Genomic DNA, 18,068 nt, shown 5'->3' with positions numbered 1-18,068 from the left:
ATATTACTCAGCCACAGAAAAGAATGAAATCCTGCCATTTGCAGAAACATGGATGAACCTCAGGAGCGTTATGCTAGATGAAATAATTCAAACTGAGAAAGACAAATACAATATGATCTCACTTATATGTGGAATCTAAAACTAAAATACAAAACTCATAGATACAGAGAAAAGATTAGGGGTTGCTGGAGGTGGGGGGCTGGGGTGTGTGGGAGAAATGGATAGATAAGGTCAAAAGGTACAAACTTCCAGTTATAAAATAAATAAATCATGGAATGTAATATACAGGATGGGGACTATAATTAATAATGCATATTTTGAAAGTTGCTAAGAGATTAGATCTTAAAAGTTCTCGTCATAATAAAAAGTTTGTAACTGTGTAAGGGGATGGGTGTTGACTTATTATGGTGATCATTATCAATGTATACATATATCAAATCATTTGTTGTACACCTGAAATATGACATAATGTTATACATCAATTATATTTTAATTAAAAGTAAACAATTAAAGAAAAGAAAAGAAAAGAAATAATAGTTTGAAGTGCTACCTGTAGGCTTAAAAACATTCAGACTTTGGCGTAATAACCACCTTTTTATGCAGACTCAAAGGGATTGTAGAAGGTAATGCAGATCTCAGGGGTTTAGAAGACATAAATACACTCACTTTTTGATGTTGTGAACACAGACAGTGTCCCTTGAATTACCTACTAAGTGGAAAGGTTGAAAAGGTTGACCCCTTAAGTCATAATCATGGTGTAGGTGCACATTTCATATGTTTGAAAGTTATATTTGAAAGTCTGAAACAGTGTCTTTAATAATCATAAAGTGTAGAGAAGGATTAAAGTACCTTAATTATATATTATTTTTTCAGTGATTACATCTCTCTATATATTTTTAATGTATACTGAATTATAAATATGTGATCTATATGTATTTTTTCAGTATTAAAAATGTTGAAATCTGACAATGCTTTCATAAAGAAAGATGGGTAGAATTATTTCTTGTGAATCAAAATAAAACCCATTGTTTAAGGATCCTGGTTGTATTTTAAGACCCAGAGAACAAACCTTTGGAGGCATTTCTGGCCCCCAAGAGGGTGTGAAGAGAAGCAAATTAACATGTATTCAGCAAAGCCAGCGATCAAATTCAGGTCGGCTTAGCACAGCTGGTTTATACTCTCTGTGTGATAGTCATTTGATTTTTTTTAAACTGAGAATATGTATTTAAACATACACACACACACACTCTCTCCATTTGTAAAAAATCAGCTAAATTTCAAACAGAAACACACAATGTTCCAGCCCAAACAGTGGTGTTTATTGCTCATGAGCAGCAACCTTATCACTTCTGAAGGAAGGCAGTAGGTGAGCGGATGTTGGACCCTGTAAAACCTCCACCCCTCCCCCATCTTAATGGGAGGATCCCAAGGGATTACAGATTCTCTGGGACATACAGAACACAACTTGAAAACCACCAATATGATCCAAGTGCCCTGTTGGTTTTGTTTTCTAAGGATCCAGAATTGGAGATCCAGAAAACCTCTCTTGTCCTAGGTCCCTCAGTTTCATCCACAACCCAAACCTATTGAACTTCATCCCTTGTACTTAAACCAGGTCCATCTAGAATGGGGATCAGTGCCCAGCACACAGTGGGACCTCAGTCGACACTCAGTGAATAAAGGAAACTATAGAAAATTACCTCCTATCTAATGGTGCTCAACAGATACTAATTTAATTTATCCCTCAACACTCTGGGTTTGTCGCATTAACCTTATTTTTTAAAGGAGAATCTTAAACTCAGTGATTTAAGAAGCTTATTTATGATCACAGTGTTGCTAAATGGTTGAACTGGGATTCAAACAGAACGAAATCTAAATCTAGTGTACTTTTGAAAAGCAACTACCTTCTCTCTACAGGTACTGGGAGAACAAAATGATGTGGAAAATTTGATATGAAAACCTCTTCACAAAAGCCTAATTGACTATATAAATATAAAACATTATATTTATTTCAATGTTGCCCATTTTTCCCAAAAGCCTTTCACTCCACCTTGTAAACTTGATTATCCAGCCAATGATGCAGGCCATCCAAAGTGGTAGAAAATTATTTCTAAACGTTAAAAGCATATCGCACTGTTGGGATTATGTACCGGGGCAGCCGCAGTTCTTGCTACCTCAGCAGCTTCAACCCGAGGCATCATTCTCTCTTGAAAAGAGAGATTTGCTCTTTAACAGCGGTAGGACTATGAAAATTACATCCACGAGGCTCAGTTTCCTCCTTCCAAAGCCAAGAGCAGTCATATGCCTCTTGAAGGTTTACTACGTAGTAAGTGATTAGGACACAAGCTGACTGGGAGTCAGGCTGCTTGGGGTGGATCCCAGTTCCCCCACTCATGAATGAGAGTGTTACGTGATTGCATCCGTGAAAATAGTATTAGAAGAGTTAACACATGGAGCGCACCAAGAACACTGTCAGCACAGCACGTTTCTTGTCGTAAGTGCTCAGGAAGTGTTGGCTACAGGTGTTTTAAAATTATCTCCTGTGTCAGGAACACCTAGCCCAGGGTTTGACACTGCCTGAAGCGGTGGCGGCATTCAGAGTTTTTTGTAGCTCACAAGGTGCTGTCGTGAGCTCCCGTTCATTTCATCTTCATGACCATCCTATCAATGGGGGCTGGGCATCCTACTCCCTTGGGGCTTATCCTGCCGCCTCTGCCAGATGTCAGGGGATCCCCATCTCGCTCAGACCTTTTCTCTACCTGGCTGTCTGCTGCCACACTTAGGCTCTCAAAGGAGCATGACAAGGACAGCTCAACTGCACACCTTTGTGAAAACTGAGTCTCACTTCATCCCTGAATCCTACAGCTTTCTAAGCCTGGGGTGCAGCGTTAGTCAGTGCAGACTCTGCAAGGATCTCTTTGTAACTTCAGCTTCTTAGAACAGGTAGATAGCTAGATATGAGTAGAGGAAGAGGGGGCACAGGTCAAGTTGTAGGAAACCATATGTCTTGTAAGCAACACATGTCCTTGGGCAAACAAAGAAAAGCAGGAACCTGTGGACTGACAGGAAGCCATATATCTTGAGGTGACAGGGGTCCCAGAGGCAGATAAAGAAAAGTGGGAAAAGGCAAGAATCTCTGGCATCTGAATGTAACCATTTGCTCATTCTGCCTTTATTACAATTAAACTAGCCTTGCAGATAAGAAGCACACACCACGCACTGATGCCATGGCACTTCTGACCCAGTCCAAGCAAGGACAGAAATCCCCCCTCCCATCGGGAAGGTGGAGCTGGGATGAAAATCAGGAAATACGTTACCAAACCCTCCCTCTCCAGTGAATATCCCATACATTCGTTTTTACATCTCATATAACCAGCTTGCCAGAGAGACTTAGCGCAGCCACTCACCCGAGTCTCCCTGCCCTCCCCTTGAGAGCATCCTATCACTTAATAAATCCTTACTTCGCTTTCCTGACCTCCTTGTTTGTCTCTGAATTCTGTGATAAGACAAGAACTTGCTCTCAGACAACAAGCTCAAGGTCTTATATTCATTCCAAAACGGGTTCTTCTGAACACTTGGCTGCAGACAGACACGACAGTTTCTTTTTTTGTTGCTGTTATTATGGTTGCTGTTGTTTTTAATTCTGTAATCAAGTGAGATTAATAAATACTGCAAGCCATAATAAATTTTAAGCTTCTAAAAAGTCTTACAGTATTTTCCAAGCTTATTTAACTCACAATTTTCATTTTTTTATGTTGTAGTACCACCTATATAACTTTAAATGCACAAAGTACAGTTTTCATGTATATACATGTTTATATGTAATTGGAAAAAGAATAAAAATTTGAGATAGGTGACTCCACCTTAAGATTGCTGATGCCTTTGTGGGAGAATTAATAAGAGTAGGACTGGGTAGGTATTGACTTCAGCTGTGTATAGAACTTACTATTTTTTAATGGTTATCTTATGACATTGGATATGCCACCTCAAGAAATCCTGCTTAAGAGTTGTCTCTGTTCTTAAATATTATTTTTCACTTTTAACAAATGTTCCCTGGACGTCCTCTTTTTTTTTGCCACACATGATATTTCTGTGGGTTTGGACTGGAAGGGCTCACAGGTGTGCTCAGAGATACCCCGATGAGAAAAGATGCCTGCATTTTTACCATCACACCACCTCTGCACAGATTCTTCAGAGAAAGTTTCAGCAGAATCCTTTCCTGTCAGGTGAAGGTCACGGTCACAATCTCCCATCAATGATTCATGCAGTGACCTTCAGGAGTCCAGCCACCATCTCCTCCTCCTCTGTGTCCCCTTCTAGGAGGCAGGCAGGATGCTGAGAAAACAAGCTAACCAGAGCTTCCTGTAACATGGAACAGCTTCAGAGCAGGAGATTCAGAAGGAAGGGCTTAGGTTTACTTTCTTCCAGATTCCTCTTTCTTGGAAAGTCATAGAGAATATTGAATTATTCTCCCCTTTCCCATAGAACCTTCTTTGAGAAACTCTGCCAGGGAGACCAAGGACAGGCTTCAGCAGCCAGCTAATGACCCCCATTTTCTCTGAAACCCATCACAGCCTCCGGCACCTCCCACAAGGACAGCTAAGCCAGCTTGGAATTTCACGCTGGTATCAGGGAAACACGGAACAAGCACAAATAGCAAAAATAAAATGGACCCCTTTGCTCCTGCCACCAGTATCACACTTCCTTATGGGCACCCCTTTCAGTGTTTGGGGGCTTTCCCATTTCTATCTGATGCATGTCAGTTGATGTATGTTAGTGATCTTAACTTCAGCAAAGAGTAAGTTAAAAAAAACAACAACAACAGCAAACATGGCAGTGGCAGAATTAGATCTTGGGACTTGATTTGAAAGGAAAAACATTCCTAGTCTTCTGACTTGTGTCCTCAAGATTAAGGACGAGGGTGGGGACAGTCCGTGAAGGGAAGTGAGAGATAGCGGCTTGCATTACATGGACATCTATTCTGTCCCAAGAGCCACGGTAGGTAGAGACAATATTCTTCCTTCTGAAGGGCTTGCCTATAAGGTGCCGTGGGTAAGACCTGCTCCGGAAAAAGAAGATCTTGAATTTTCTCCACTTTGTCATTAACTTACTTGTCAAAAACTATACTATTGTGTCAGAGATTGATGAATGCTTTCTGAGGTTAATCATTTATAGAAATAGGAAGGTGTAGTGTAGGGAGGTCTGCATAGGTAAGTTGACATCAAGTTCCCAAACAAAAGTCAAGAGATTGACAGTAAGTCTGAAAGATGATACAACAGTAGAAATCGCCCATGAATTAAAGGCAGGTGCTATGAACTGAATCCTTGTTTCTCCTCAAAGTTCATATATTGAAGCCTTAGTCATCCTCAGTGTGAGGGTTTGGAGATAGGGCCTTTGAGGGTTATTTAGGTCACGAGAGTGGAGCCGTCATGAGGGATTAGCGCCCTTATAAGAAGAGACATGAAAGACATGCTATTTCTTTCTGACGTCTGAGGATATAGAAAGAAGGCAGCTGTCTGAAAAATAGGAAGAAGGTCTTCAACAGGCACTAAATCTGCCAGCCTCTTGCTCTTGAACTTCCCAGCTATCAGAACTGTGAGAAATAAATGTCTGTTGTTGAAACCACCTCATTTATGGCATTCTGTTGGAGCAGCCCAAACTGACTAAGACAGGAGGAATCACATATTCTTAAGTACCTTTTTTTTTTTAATACTCCCAGACCTGTGAATGCAGGTCCAGAGTCAGGAAACTTTTAAATATTTTCTCATTTTATATCAATATCCTACCTTCATTTTGCATCATTGCACCTAAAGCAATTGCATATCCATTGCTCTATATTTGGTGATCCGCAGTGCCACGGACAAGGCCGGTGCTGTTAGTGCTACTGAGCATGTGGGAAAGGAGGTGAAATCCTGCTCAAGGTCATGCCATCTAAGTAGCACAGTTAGAACTAAATCAAAGTGTTCACCTTCTTTTCTTTACACCATGTTCATCCTTAATCTAAGTGGGTTAGGTAGAATCAAACCTCAGTAATCAACATGATGCTGCACTCATATTAGGTGTGTAGAAATAAGCATATAAGAAGGTTGAACTGCTTGGTTGAGACAGCACTTTTTCTATTTGGAACGCTACCTGTCCTTCTCTGTGGAGACGTTATCAATGGCAGCCTGCTAACTTTCCCATCAGAGCATGACTCTATTTGTTTTCATCCCAAAGTAGCACAGGAGTGATTTTTCTACTATCTTTTAATTTTTTTTCCATGGTGGGAAAATCCTCCTGTGAAATGCCCTGGAAAATAGGATTTGAAACTTTGATTAGCGGCAGGTTGATTTTATTTTATGGTGGTGTAAATTAATCTCTCCATGTTCAGAAAGTCCTGTCCCCGTAGGATCTTATCTTTTGTGTACTTCAAAGAACAGCTCCTAAGCCTGAGACGCTGTGAAATTTCAGCGTTAACACTGAAAAGTAATAGCTTTGGTTACACACAACAAAAGGCAGGTTTTGAGGTCAGATTGGCTTTTTTTTGTTGTTTTATTTAGAATCAAAGAGATTCAAAACACTACGTGCTTATTAGCGTTTCACACTTTGTATTAGGTGTGTATCTTCAACCATACCTATGTCTCTTATGTCCCTTCCCCAACCCCCTCCTCATTTGGCTTACTCTTATTCATTCATTAAGTTATTGATTAATTTTCTCTTCCTCAAAAAAAAACCTTGATTCCTCTATACACTTGTCACCACTCAACCAGTGTCAGATGCCAAACCCTTTCCTTACTGTTGGTGTTCCTGTAGCTTCTGTACATAACTTCTATTAGCAGATATCATGCCAATTGTTAATTGTGTGCTTAACTCTCTCCCAACAGAGTATACACTCCTTGAGAATAGGAATGAAAGCATTGTGACCTCTATCACTTCCAATGTTTGGCAGACTAATCAATATTTGGTAAATCATCAACATGTATTTATTGAATTGATGATGAATGAGTCAGGGAACAAGTGAAGGATTGCCCTTAATCTCCAGAACAGCCAAAATGATAGATAAATGCACCTGAAATTTTGAGAAGAGAAAGCTAAGGATAAGAGAACTTAACTCATAACCATGGCTGTGCAAAGACTAAACTGCAAAGCTGAAATTAAAATCCAAGATTTTGTTATTTCAAATCTGATTCTACCTAGAAGCTGCAGATTAAAATTTGGAGAAAATGCAGTTATGATTGTTGGTTCTTGCATAATGATGAAATCCAGCAAGTGTAGCTTGACAGATATCCTGTTTTTTATGGCACACGTTTTGAAAACTACAGAAGCTCTAGAAGTGTCTCTGAACTAGTACTTCAGTTGAAATCAAGAAGGGATCTGAAAACTCTAGCCTCCAAAGAGCCAAAAAAAAAATGAGATGGCAAGACTCAAAGGGTGATGAGTTCAGTGTTAAAAACAGTAAGAAACAGTTATGTATGGTAAAGCACAGGGACTTCTGAGAATGGATCTGGTGATTTCAAAAGAGCTTTGATTTTGAGAAGTGAGGTGTGTTTGATTGGGTTCTGCCACTTGGAGGGAGCATTGGTCAATAGGATCAGGAGCTCCACTCTGAAGTCCCTCAGCCCACCTCCTCCTGAGCTGCCCTGGAATATTTTCCCATTCTATCCCTAAGAAATTGAATTTAAATGAAAACAAGCTCTCTTACTACTGGCTTTTAACCAATTATTGTAAAGAAGGAAATCATCATTTAAAAAATAGAAATGAAATCAGCCTATATATTTGTGGCAAAATGTATATGTTTCATCACTACCCTAACACAGGCTTAAGAATATTAATCACTGTTTTTTAGTATTAAAAAAAAAGGCCTTAATTGGTCTTGTTTGGCAGGAACTTGAGTGTCCTTGAACAATGATGGGATGTGATGTTAGAACGTTGGAGTTGAAGGCCAGCTCTGCCAAATGAATTTGGGCTTATGTCATAGTTTCTCTGATTCTGAGCATATAAACTATGGGATTCCCAACACCCATTTCCCAGGGTGACAGACAGGACTGAAGGAGGCTACATTTGAGGAAAACACCCAGGACAACTCCCTGTGGAGGAGGACCGTGGAACTGTTGCTGGTTTCTTCTCTCAACACCATATTTACTAGTTGTGTGACTTTGGGTCATTTACATGATCGATTTGACTCTCATTGATTCTCATCTACGAAACAAACAAACAAACAAACAAAAGCAGTAACTATCTTGTATTTTTTGTGTGTGTGTGAAAAGTTGGTAAATTAATATATACAACATTCTCAGAATGCTTAACATAGCAAATGCACTTAAAATATTTTTATTTCCTTCCTTCATCTCCGACTGGCACTTTCTTCAGCCATGAAAATGGGATTAAACATTCCTGTTACAAAAGGTAATTTTAAGAATTAGACTTACATATTGATTATGTTCTAAAGCTTTCCAAAAGTTTTGGTTGTTAATGTCATGACACAGCACTTGTTATGCAGCATGAAATGCCCATTCTCTCTCCATCTTATGCTTTTCATGAAGAAGGAACAGACAAAGGCACTCATGTCCAATAACCTTAGGGCTCGTGTTTTATCCAAACTTCTTGACGAGAACATTTCATGAAAGAGAGCTGTGCACAGTGGACTCAAGCAATCTATGTGGAGGACCATGCCTCTTATCCATGCTCACTGGGGCGTGCTGCGCTCCTGTATTCAGAGGCAGACACTTTCTCAGAAATAGACTATAGAGCTTCTGAAAAGCTGACAGCTGCTCCCAGGCTTCCCAGATCCTTTCTAAAAATCCTGATGATTGCTCTGTAAATGAACTGGTGGTGAGTAATAAATGCAGGGGCAGTGGCTGGTAGCCCAGTTGATCATAGAAGAATAGATGGGTTTTCTTCATGTCTTCTATTTCCATCTAAATTTACTTTTTCTGAGGAAAGCAACCATTAAAAGTTAGAGGAGAGTACATTAGCTTGGAACCAGAAGATATGAAACAATATTTTGTGTATGTTATTTTCCAGTGAAAACACTTTGAATGACTTTCCTTTGCCTACTGAACAAACCATGTGCTACAGATTGAGTGTTTGTGTCTTGTAGGGGCTGCCACCGCAGTGGGTGTGGTGTACAGAGCATCCAGCTTAAAGATCTCATGGAGTTTGCTTTGGTAGATTTTGGACTTGCTGGGACCTGTCAATCTTTTCTTTCTGATTTCTTCCTTTTGAAATGGTAATAACTATTCTCTGCCTGCCCCACCCTTGTATGTTGGAAGCACATAACTTGTCTGGTTTCACAGGTTCAGAGCTAGAGAAGAATTTTGTCTCAGGATGAATCATATCTCAAGTGTCACCCATACCTGATTTAAATGATACTTAGATAAGACTTTGGACTTTAGAATTTAGAGTTGTTGTTTGAATGAATTAAGACTTGAGTCCCATGGGGGGAGGGTATAGCCGAGTGATAGAGCATGTGCTTAGCATCACAAGGTCCTGGGTTCAATCCCCAGTACCTCCACCAAAGATAAACCTAATTACTCCCCCTTGCAAATAAAATAATTAAATGATACAATAATAAATAAAATTAAAAAAAAAAGACTTGGGTCCCATTTGAATGGAATGAATACATTTTGCATGTGAAAAGGACATACATTTTGGGGATCCAGGGGTGAAATATTACGGACTGAATGCATCCCCCCAGAATTTGTATGTTGAATCCCTAATTCCCAGCATGACTGTATTTGGAGATAGAGTCTTCAAGACAGTCATAAAGGTTAAATGAAGCCATAGGATTAGTGTCCTCATAAGAAGAGACACTAGAGAGCTCTCTCTTTCTCCCAGAGTGCATGTATGAGAAAGGCTATGTGAGGACAGAGTGAGCGTGTGGCCACTAGCAAACCAGGAAGAGATGCCTCACCAGTAACTGGCCCTAGCAGACTTAGATCTGGAACTTCTAGCCCTGAGAGCTGTGAGATTATATACTTCTGTTGTTTAAGCCATCTAGTCTGTGGTAGTTTGTTATGGGAGCCCAAGCAGACTAAGACATTATGAAATCACCAATCCTTCAAACAGCCTCCATCCATCCTTCTGTTCTTCTGGACACCCCGTGGTCTGCCAAATCCTGGCCCGTTGATGCTCCAAGAGCTCCTTACATTCCACCTTTTACACTTTTGCTCACATGGGAAGCGGATACTCCATGCAACTCTATTTTATTGAATAAAAGTACATTGAGTTGAAATGAAGCATGTGGTAATTTTAATTTTATGGTTTAGAAAGGGCTTGATCTGGACAACTTAGGAAAAGGATTTTCATGGTAACCAAACATGGTGACCCAGTTAACGCCAACAAACCCGGCTACTCTGTTGTGTGCTCCCTAGATGCTTGAGGCAAGTGTGCTTTGATGGAATGTGGCATTGCATGGTACAATAAAAGGACACCGTATGGTGCCTGAGACTAACCTGGATGTGTCTCCTTGCTCTTTAACTTTCCAGATGCTGATGGCGAACATATTGCTGATCCTCCCTACACCTTGGTTTTCTTAGTCATTAAATAGGAATATTTTCTACTTGATTTATAGTTCATTTTATTTGATAAACAAATGAGAAATGAATGAGATCATAAGTGGGACAGGTTTTGTAAACCAGAAACTCTTGCAGTTGTAGGAGTTAGGTGTTCTGCCAACCAGCACCGTGCCTGACACATGCTGCAAGTTTCATAAATGTCTACAGAAGAAATGCTCTTGGAGACGTGTATTTTGTTTGGCTCCAGTTCCTCCCACGAAGCGTTACCAGCCCTTCCTTGGCCAGTGCTGTGCATTTCTGGCAGCAGCATAAAGATGTGGACTTTCTCATTCTGCTTTTAGTTTCATACATTGTGTATGAAAAAAGTAGTTTACCTTGAACAATTTCCAGGAAAACAGCTAAATGAAATCATGATTCATTGCCCTATTATATTATGCCTCTAAAATTGCATTTTATTTATGAAGAAAGGTTTCTTAAGCAATTTGGTCATTAACAGTAAGAATGTTGCTTCTTTTTAAAACAGAGATTTCCACTAGTATGTACTGTAATAGATCTCCAGACGTCTCCAACCGTGCACTTAAACATTGTAATGAAATAATCTGTGTGTTTATTCTGTTCAATATTTGCATTGACTTAATCTTATAAATCAAGTTTTTTATTTACCTTTTTTAATTTGCATATTTTATATCTCATTTTATTCTTTTCAAGTTTCATTGTTTCCAATACTTTGCAAACAACTTTAATTACAATAATAATAGCATGATAACAATCATAACGATATTAATGAAAGCCAACACTAAGTAGAACTTACTATATCCCAAGTACTCTTCCAAGTATTTCCACTTTCTTATGTTTATTTTTTTGTATTTACCTCAACATAAGCTCCATGAGGGCAAGCTCCGAGGCTGACTTGCTCACTCACTGAGAAATGATTAAATGACCTCATTATGTGCACACTAATTTCAAGTGTCTACCAGCCCTCTGTGGCATACCAGTAATGAGCTGATTACAATTATAGCATTTTTCCAGCAGAGCAGGTCTAGTAGGACCAGTACTTGCCAAACTTCATAAGCAGTTAGTGGCTAAATGTTCTTGAAACTACTAACTATCCATAAAATTTAATGTAATATGTCACTTTACAGTTTTCAGATTTACTTCAAATAATTCCCGTGACAGTTCTGAGCCATAAGCAAAATTGTTACCTCTATGTATTAGTCAGCTCCAGCTGCCTTAACAAAATGCCACAGACTGAGTGGCTTAAACAAAAGGAACCTATTTTCTCCTAATTTTGGGGGCCAAAAGTTTGAGGTCAGGGTACCAGCATCAGCGGGTTCTGGTGAGAGCCCTCCTCCTGGTCTGCAGACAGCTGTGTCCTCACACGGTCACGAGGGAGAGAGCAAGCTCTCTGGTGCTGTTTTTAGAAGGGTATTGATCCCATCATAAAGAACCTCATCTAATCACAATTGCTTCTTAAGGCCCTGTTTCCAAACACCATCACGCTGGGTCGTTAGAAGTTAAGGCTTCAACATATGAGTTTTGGAGGGATACCAATATTCGGTCCATAACACCCCATCTCCCCACTGAAGACACCCAGGCTACGAGACAGAAACTGGTTTGTCCGCATGCGGTTGGTCCAGAGCAGGCAGCGGGAGCAAGACTGGAGCCCAGCTAAGTTCTTCCAATCCCAAATTCTACAGTCTTGCTAGGGACGAAAGCTTTCCATGTCCCTTTCTTTGGAAATTCTTTTGCTCAACATCGATTCCCACTATTTCCTCCTGGTCTTCCTCCAAGGGACTCAGGTGAGTCATCCTCACATGGAGGTGAGTTCCCCGATGGGGGTTACATTTGACAATGTCTGAGACACACTGGCTTGTCACAACTCGGGAGAAGAGCTGCTGTCGTCCAGCAGGTAGAGGCCAGGGCTTCTGCTCAACATCCAACAAGGCACGGGTCATCTCCCCACAAGAGAGAGTCATCCAGCCCCAAATGTCAGAGTGCCAAGGTTGAGTGCCCTCGAACAACATGAACAAAGACTTCGCCCAGAGCGTAGCACATCTTGGTTTTTCGAGCTGGGACTTTTCTTCTCTGACAGGTAGATGTTTCAGGATTTCTGATCACTTTCCATGGCCTGGATTCTCAGTCACTGTTCCTTCCTCAGAGACATCCCAGATCAAAGCTCTGATTTCAATTGTGGTGTCTTACAATTTAACCCAGTGCAGAAAATACCCATTCTTGAAATTCCTGTCTACAATGTCAGGTGTCAGGGCTGTTGCTAAACTCTGGATTCCCCGGATAAAGACAGTGTGAGAGAGAATATGGAAAGGAGAGGATTTATATTAAAAGAAGGAGGAGGAGGAGGCAGAGGAGGAGGAAAGAAGAGAATGAGAGGGAAAGTGGAGTTGGGATTCATGAGGTTTAATTTTTGTCCCATCAGATACTATAATCAGTGTCACCATGGGACTATTATTGAATCCTCCTACATAAAGTGAAAACAATTACATATGCCTTATAGGATTGAGTATTCACATAAAATAATACGGATATGAATATTAAAGTGATAATAATAGTGATTATTAACATTAATTACAGTTAATAATAATAACATACAAGTATTTATATATAATATTTATACTTTATATAATTTTATATCCATATTTATATCGATGTATAGTTTTAATATATTATCAGTGTATATTTGATATCATTATTGTATGATAGTAGAATAAAACTAATAGTAACATTTATTGAGCACTTTTTGCACAAATGTTCAATAATAGCAGATTTTATAAACAGTACATTCAGAAAGTGTTGAGAGTACAAAATGGTCAGGAGGTGGAATGTGTGAGGAGTCAAGACAGGAAGGTCAGGGGGAGTTGCTGACGTACACAGAGGCACAAACACTGTTATTATGTGGCACTGGCTGCCCTGGCAGGGACTGGGGAAGGTGACCTGTTTGGGTAAAGGGAACATAGAGGACAGAAACTTTCAAAAGGACTTGATTGAATGTCCTAGTGGATCAAACAGCTCCTGCCCCAAAGGTCCACAGCTGTGAGAAAGTGCAATGCTGTGTACTGTGTAAATGCTCCATCAGCCATCCTGCGTGGAGCATTTACGTGACCAGCTCTGCACAGAACATCCAAGGTTATCCCCTACAGCTTGCCTGCAGTGCCACCACTTCTCTGTCATCTTCAGAGAGCGCGCTCCAAGTTGGGCTCCTGGGTCTCTGGTTAATTAAGCATCTAAGGGACGGCACTCCTAATAGGTAGCACATTTCCTTTCATCCACGAGACCATTGTTCCCTCCCCACCAGGTACCGCTGACCTAGAAATAGGCTGTATTGTACCAACGCTGGGCCTATTTATGAAGCAACCTATTTTCTGCTGCAGGTCAGCCAACAATGGATGAGCCGGCACAGAAACAGGGGTGATGCCTGTGTCGAGAAGGGAGTTAAGTCACCAGTGAAGCCTTAATGACAAAAAGGAGAGGCAGCTGTGTGAAACTGATGGAATTCAAGGGCAGAGGCACCCACACACTGAGCAGCGGATGGGCTGTAATACCGCTGTCCTGTTTTCCGAATCCCTGCGAGTCTCTCTGTCTTGACTCTCCTCTCAGAGGACAGCTTGCAATCTGCTGCCCAGGTCATAGTTAGTGCCCAGTATTGGTGACTCTTACAGAGCTGTAACATTGGTGGTGTTGCAAGGTAAGGTGTGAAGACTTGGAATTTTCCTGGAATGGCCTCACTATTCCCCAACCCTCTTCTGGTCCTGGTCTGGTGGCTCTCGACTCTAGGCTCTACCTTTCCATGATGCCCCCACTTCTAAGTTCTTGGGTGGGCGTTGGATATCATGCCCCAGCCGTGTTCCCTCTTACCATCTCTAGATTATCTTCACCCCCATTGCTCACATACTATTTACCACCTTGGTTCTTCCCACATTAGACTATCCTTGAGGACAATTCCTCGCTGAGCAGGAATTAAGACAGGTAATCAATAGGTAATCAATATGGGGACAGATTGTGACATTAATAATCACAAAGAGAATTTGAGCATTTTTCATAGTGCATAGAAGCCAATCATATTTTCTCCTGTGTCAACAGATACCTTAAAAGTTGCTTCTAATCTTTCAGTTGATGCAAAATCCTACTATAGGTACAAACTCTCTGAGCAGCTGCCTGGCCCAAGTCTGAACAAATTTATGGGCAGGAAAAGATGTGGAAGAAGAAACGCTTGTTAATCAAGTACTTTGCACTGGGTAGACTTCTCAGACTGTGTGATCTTAGGCTGTCTTGGGTCAGGGAAGGGAAGGCAGATGGTAAAGGAGTGTTATGAAGCCAGTAACCTTTGTGGGAAACTAGAAACTGGGTCTGTTGCAGGAATTCTGGAGCTCATGTGGAACAGTCACCTCAGAATTATCCGAACAGTGGTGGAGGAGGTGTAGTATTTTTGCACAGACTTCTTTGTTCAGGGGTTAAAGATAGCTGCTTGGTGGGCATTCATTTCCTGGTCCATCCTTCTGCCCGCTAGGCAGCAAAATAAGCTCCCAGGGTGAGGGAAGGCACTGGGGAGGGAAATGCAGGTTCTGGCCCTGGACGCGGGGCTGCTGTGCACTGAGATGTTTAAGGCAAGGGGACACAGGCTGGCCACTGCAGCGTCAGCCACAAATCCTCAACATACATTACTGGGAAGAAAGAATCAGCTTTTCTTGAATCCCTGGTATAAAACAGACCTTGTGTCTGGTGCTTTGTGTCCTGTCTCATGTAACTTAATCTTCACAATAATTCTTGGAAGGTGTTATCAGAGGTCCCAGTTTCATTTTCAGAGACTCAGAGCCCTTAATGTTTCTTGCCACAATCACACAGTGAGGTCAGGGCCAGCTGAGGGGTTTATTTGGAGGGACCCAAAGCCCCTGTCTCTTTCATTATCCCCTGTATGTCTGCAAGAGTTCAAGCACATCTCTTTCCCACCCTTACAGAAATTGTTTCTGAACTCACAGATTGAAAAGTGACTAAGGAAAGAGAGAGAAGGAGGAGAGGTGGACAGCCAAGTCTGCAGCAGGGAGGAGGCTTTGAAATGTGGCACTTCTCAGACTGGCTCCTCTCTCTATTAATGGTCTAGAAAGGGGGGGAGATGGCCCTTTAAGGAAATCTGTAGATGACACAAAATTGGAAGATGCTATAGACACTTGTTAGGATGGAGAGAACTGCCTGTGTAGACAATCTAGTGGTGGAGGGAGAGACAGAAACAGTGTACTCCTACGCGGCTCCAGCAGAACTCAATAAAGAATTGATAAAAAGAAGCGTTTTTGTTTGTTTGTTTGTTTGTTTGTTTGTTTGTTTGTTTGGAAGGGGAGCTTGAGCAGGACAAGGAACTGCCATATGGCTGTTTTTTCAGCCCTAGAGCAAATTAAACAGAGACCCCACAGACGGGGAGGCTGAAAGAGTGAGACAGAAATTCACTTGACAGGAGCTTCAGAGCTGCACAGGGTCCAAAAATGCCAGAGCTATTTCCAGCGGTGGGATAATTGTAGTGACATTTGATAGCGAGGGAGGAAGAGAGAGATCTTTCCCCCAAGGAGACTGGAGATCCCATGACCTGATGCAGGGATCTTTCTCATTCCTCAGACTCAAAGGGAGTATGAGGTCAAGCAAAAATCAAAGATCCTAGGAAGAAACTGAGTGACTGACTGATCACATCAAATGCGTGAGAGACAATGCAGAGATCACTAATTCCCTGCATTTCTCATTCTCAACTTTCACATATATCCTGGGAATCCTTGTAAAAATTGCAACGTGAGAACTTTGCTCTCTCTCTCTTTCACCCCAGGTGGATGGGGACTGGGAGAAGGGAGAGAGTGAAACTCACAGAATTCATGCAACGTGCCCAAAGCCACACAATGCAGTGCAACGGACTTCTCCTGCTTCTGCCAAGATCTACTGCCTTTTTGAGCCCTACTTCTTGTCTTCATAAAGTGAGGGAGTTGGGACAATTCACTATTTTCCTTTTCCCCTGATTTTTGGATCTTAAACACATTATCAAAAATAATTGCACAGAACTTCTTTTTCCCCTAGCTTTATTGAAATCTACTTAACAAATGAAAATCGTATAAATTTAAGATGTACAACTAAATGCTTTGATATCCAAATACACTATGAAATAATTCCCACGATCAAGCTAACTAACATGTCTATCACCTCTTGTAGTTCCCTTCGTTGGTGAAAACACTTAACATTTATTCCCTCAGCAAATTTTAAATATACCATATAATATTATTAACATTGTACATGATTCTGTCTCCGGAACATATTTATCCTGCATAAGTGAAACTTTGTACCTTTTGACCAGTATCTTCCAATCCCCCACCCCCAAGCCCCTCGCAATCACTATTCTATTCTCTGCTTTTATGGGTTGGACTTCTTTAGGTTCTACATTTAAGTGGGATCATACAGTATTTGTCTTCCTTTGTCTGGCTTATGTCACTAGTATAAAAGGAACTTAACACAATAGCCCAGAGAACCCAAATAACCTGATTTAAAAATGTACAAAGTACCTAATAGCTATTTCTCTAGAGAAGACATACAAATAGTCAACAGGTTCATGAAAAAGGTGCTCACCGTTGCTCATCATCAGAAATGTGCAAATCGGAACCACAGTGAGACAGCACCTCACTCAAAACTCATTACACTTACCAGACAAAACCAAGGATATTCTAAGCAAAATGAAAATGGGAGCCTAGGAATCCCATCTGATCTATTAAATTCTCACCCCTGAAGTTGGACCTTTCATGGAAGTCTTTGTTCTCCAGGAAAAAGTTGGAAACACTATCTTCTAGTTGATCTCAAAATGTCCCACCAGTTCTAAAATATTATAGCTTAGCCTTCCCTACCATCAAATACTCCACAAATAATATTCTTTAGTTTGAACAACAGAAAATCATTGTGGAAAACAATTCATTTGAGGAGCTGGGTCCCAATGCTCACTTCTGGTTCAAAATCATCAGTCTCTGGGGAAACTGGGCTTTTTATTCATGCTCATAATCACCCAGTAGTGAAAATTTCCCTTATCAATCATTGCAGTGATAACATCTGAATGAATTTTAAGCACTGGAGAAATAAAAATTAGTTGGCAGATGAAAGGGATGGCGTCACTAGATCAAGCCTGGTTCTCTTTCAATGGAATTGGAGAATCTGAGAAATTGCTGTAAAGAACTTGGAATCCTCTGAAAATTCTGCATAGATATGGATAAAAGAAGAAATGAAAGGAAGGAAGGAAGGAAAGAAGATTCTTCAAGCAAATCTGGATTGTATTTTATTTGAATAACCATCTTGTTTTGAAATGCAGTCAAGAAATCAGAGCAGATTGGCTTGTGACAATTTAGCATCTATCCCCAAGGAGTAGCTGGTGAAAACAGACCAGGCTTCTGACAAAAGGCTGAGCCAAGTCACGTGGTACAAGTCACAGACTGGGGATGAGACCCAAGATCCCCTTGTCTCCTATTTCTGGCATATTTTCACTAGAAAGTGAGTTGTTTGATGTTTTTTCTAGCGGTGACATGAGAGTTAGCTTCCCTGCAAGAT

Source organism: Camelus dromedarius, chromosome 1, assembly GCF_036321535.1.
Source record: "Camelus dromedarius isolate mCamDro1 chromosome 1, mCamDro1.pat, whole genome shotgun sequence".
Classification (NCBI taxonomy): domain Eukaryota; kingdom Metazoa; phylum Chordata; class Mammalia; order Artiodactyla; family Camelidae; genus Camelus; species Camelus dromedarius.
This window is presented reverse-complemented; position numbering follows the sequence as displayed.